The sequence below is a fragment of the Dipteris shenzhenensis genome, chromosome 16, assembly GCF_047967505.1.
Source record: "Dipteris shenzhenensis isolate YYH24624 ecotype China chromosome 16, Dip_SZ_1.0, whole genome shotgun sequence".
Lineage (NCBI taxonomy): Eukaryota > Viridiplantae > Streptophyta > Polypodiopsida > Gleicheniales > Dipteridaceae > Dipteris > Dipteris shenzhenensis.
The window spans coordinates 23,862,514-23,866,864 of record NC_141611.1 but is presented as its reverse complement, the minus strand read 5'-3'; positions in this window follow the sequence as shown (position 1 = coordinate 23,866,864).

Below are 4,351 nucleotides of genomic sequence, written 5' to 3'. Positions count from 1 at the left end.
TGTAGCCGAGTATGGATCGATAATGTATTATATGTCCATGTTTGATTGCCACAAAAAACTCATTTCATGATTGAAAGCATTTCTGTAAATATATTTTGGGTGTCTTTTTGAGAATAGTTTTGTTTTTGAAATTGATGACCGTAGTGCTAGTATATATGTTGAAATGTCAGTTCGAATATCGACTATCCATTCAGCAAATGTCATTTTTGTGTCGGGTTGTATACGACTTATGCTTGTAGAAATAGATTGTTGTAACTATGAATCATGCTTTGTGATAAGGGTTCCAGTAATCATTGTTTCATGTAGTGGAGGCTTTGGATAGTGAAATTTGCAGTTGTTGCTGTTATTTTTATTACAAGTGAACGTGTGTTTATGTGTTTGTATGTCTTTAATGTTTGTTGGTAGCAGGCTCTTGTTGCATGTTATGTATTTGTCAATAAAGGAGACAATTTTCTCATTCTCATGAATACCATATATAGGTCCATCTTGCACCCATAAAATTCCGTGTTTGTGTTGGCTTCCTCTGTTTTGGAATTCTCTAATGAAAAAGTAGTCCATGACATTTCTGAGTAATTGTTTATCTTTCATTATCAAATTTAGTATTTTTTGGAGTTTGTGAGTGTAATATCTTGCACATATCGTCAGGTTGTCTCTTATTAGTTCTCTTATTGCGGCATTTGAGTCTTTGTCTTTCTGTTGAGTTTTGTTGTTTTTAAGTACTTTTGTTGTAAACATCTTGTGAAAGGTTCCCATAATCTTTTTGCACATGATAGCATCATAAAAAAGGTCAGGCGTCCCAATTGTCTCATCATTGCAAACACATCTTTCCTGAGTTTCTCCTTGTAGTCTAGCGAAGTTCGCAAGTTCTTGAAGTCCCTGTACCCTATTCTAGATTTTAAAATAGCGTCAATCTTTGTATCACTCATAACATCCTTTGCATACATTGTTTTATTATGTATCACTACTTTATGCAAGCGAACCCAAACTGATTGCATGACCTTATTAATTAAAACTTTGATCGATTTGAAGAACAAATTTGGTATATTTTGTGAGAAATGCAAAGATTTGTGTGTTAATTCCCATTTTGCTATGTCTTGGTATGTTAGCCTTGTGTTGTCAATTTGTCTTTCATGTCCAAAAAACAGTGTCGAAAAGTTTAGTTCTTCAATGTGTTTGTCAAACCTAATAGTGTGTTGTCCTCACAAGGAGTGATATATCTGACATCTGTTTCATAATTCATGACTTGTTTAGTTGCAATAAGATTATGTATCAATGTGTCTGTGTAGTTCTTGTCATTTTCTTCACCATTAGTCTCATAATTCGTATTATCTTTTGTCGTCGACTAGTTGGCATAAATTATTTGTTGCAAATGTTCATTCCATTTGTTGTTTATTTCAACATTGTTAGCTTTATACAACGGTGTTTGAATAAGGGTATTTAGTGCTCACATCAGGACATTCGAGCGAACTTTTTCGAGAAGATATGCACTCTTATATTGTAGTTTTTTCTTGATTCCAAGAATTATGGATGATTCATCAAATTTAATGAATTGTGGTAAGATATGTTGTACTTTGCTTGTATTGGAAACAACATTAACAATGCTACCTTGAACGCCATACTTTCCACTATGTGATAGTTCTATGATTTGAGTGAATGCTATTCTAGGGGCAACCAATCGCTCCTCGATGTCCTTTAGAATTGTTACAATAGTTATTGCCGCATTTCGTTGAATTTGGGTTGGCAAAAAGTACTTCGGTAATGTGTTTGCATGTATGACTTTCTTACATTCTATGCAAATGCGTTCTGTTTTTTCTACAAAATGGTATTTCATGCTGTCTTTTGGCCATTATCCAAGCATGTGCTTCTTCTTTAAGATATGCAGTTTGTTTTTTGAATAGTAAGCACTCGCAAGATATGCATGCATTTATTGGAGTATCTCGAATTGCGTTAATATAAGCACATACATATTTTGTAGGAGTTTCAAATATTTATGAGTACTTTGCTATTGTTATGCAATCATTTCTTAGACATGTACGCTTTCTTTTTCTGGTCGTCGAATTGTTTGTAACAGTCAAGGTTATTGTTGCTTGTGTTGTTACTAGAGGATGAGTGCATCGCTTGGTTCTGTTGATGTGAACACTGTTTTGAGTTGCAGGTTGTTTTGTCATTGCTTGGATTGTAGCATTGTCTCTGTTTTTTAATTTTGAGATTTTATGCTTTGTAGGCACTAAATTTTCATATTTAATTTCATCATTAGTATGGTACGTTTTTAGTTCGAAACTAAAAATGTTGAATAGAACATGTTGTAAGAACAGGTCATCAGCACAATAGCAATAATGATCATGTAGCAATCCTTGAAAGTATTCTTTAGTGTTGTTGATGTGTAAGTAAAGATGTTTAAAGAGGTTTGATTTAAAGAACTATAGCCCCCATCTCTCGTGTGTAAAAACTGTTGTCTGCAACAATTTGTATCCTTCGGAGCAAACAATTTTTTTCAGTGCTGTGGGTGTTATATGAAAGTGCAATGCATAAGATATGGACGTAAATACACATTTGTTTTGTGGTTAAAGGATATAGAAATTCTTGTCAATGTGAATTTTGTTCAAGGAAATGTAGTTTCTTTTTACTGAGTATTCACTTTCCATAGGTGTGGAGATGTTTTCTCGAATCACCTCACAAATGTGTGTACGATAATTTGGAAAGCATTTAAAAGCAGTAAAGTAAAGTGTTCAATTGTATTGTCGCATGCTATTCGAAGATAACATGATAGCTTAAGAAAATGTAAGATATTATTAATATATATGGTGTTTATTATAGTTCTCATTTTTTTATTTAAAAACTTATTTTATTTGCTGTAAAAATACGAAACTATTTTGAGTGTGAACATGAAGTTATTGCCTAAGTCAAATTTGTAAGAGTATATCATGTTCTTATGTTAAAAGTAAGTCGCTCTACTTTCGAAAGGTAATAAAGCAAAAAACAGGAAGGACGGATGGTTGTTAAATCTACCAGGTAATGAAGTTTAAGTGCTTGTAGTAATTTTTGAATTATTAGCAATTAATGAGTACTTGTATGAAATTTCCATGAGTGTGAACATAAGGACTACGAGAATAAATCATCATAATTAAAATATGAAGAAGCATAAAACTTTGATAAACCATGGAAAAGAAAGAGTAAAAAAGTGTATATACTTAAAGTAATTACTTAGATTTTGAGAAATTAATAAGTACTTATTCAAATATTTTACTTCTTAAAATTAAAGCATTGTGAGCACGAAATTTTGATGGGTACATGATTTTTTAATATCGAAACGAAGTATTGTAGTTTAAATTTTAAATGCGTTGAAATATTGAGAAGCCATTTCAAAGTAAACTTTACATTATGCTAATAACACAAAGCAAGAAGAAACGTTGCACTTTTTTCAATCCAAATGAAAACAAGCAATATATATAAGGGTATGTCATGCCTTTGTATTAAAAGAAAATTATTCTACTTCCAAAGCAAAGCAAAGTATAAACCAAGGAAGTCGAATAGGTGTTGAATTTATAGGGTAATACATTTATATGAAAACTTTGCAAGTGTATAACTAAGTATTATGAAAATGAACCATTGTACTTTAAATGTGAAAATAGCATAAAACTTTGATAAACCATTTAAAAATGAACTTTATATTACATATAAACAAGACATTTCTATGAAGGTGTACAAAGGAAAGCACTCTGCTATTAAAGCATTCTCTGTGCTTTTTACAAAGAAATGAACATGGTGGAATAGTGTTGCACAACGAGAAGTGTCTGCTAAGTGTGAAACCATTTGTCATAAAAGGCAAAAGCTAAATTATGAACTAGAAAGCCATACGGTGCTAAAAATATCGACAAATGATTTAATAGCAAACTTTACATATTGCTAATTACATAGGAAGCAAGAAGAAATGTCAAGGTTTTTTCAATTCGAATGTATGAGGGTATATCATGTCCTTTTATTAAGAGCAAATCATTCTACTTTCGAAGTAAAACAAAGTATAAATCAAGGATGTCACGTGGGTGTTAAATTTAAAGCGCACTAGATTTGTATAAAATTTTTGAAAGTGTATAACCAAGTATTATGAGAATGAACCATCGAACTTGAAATATGAAGTAGCATAAAACTTTGATAAAATCCTCAAAAATGAACTTCACATTGGATATTAGTAATAAGAAATGAAATAATAAGAATATGCAAGCGTTTTTTATGTACAATTTTTTTTCTTTTGTATAAAAACGAGACATATTTACAAAGGTGTATCATATCCTTCTCAAAGCAAAGCACTCTGCTATTAAAGCACTAAGTCTCTGTGCTTTTTACAAAGACA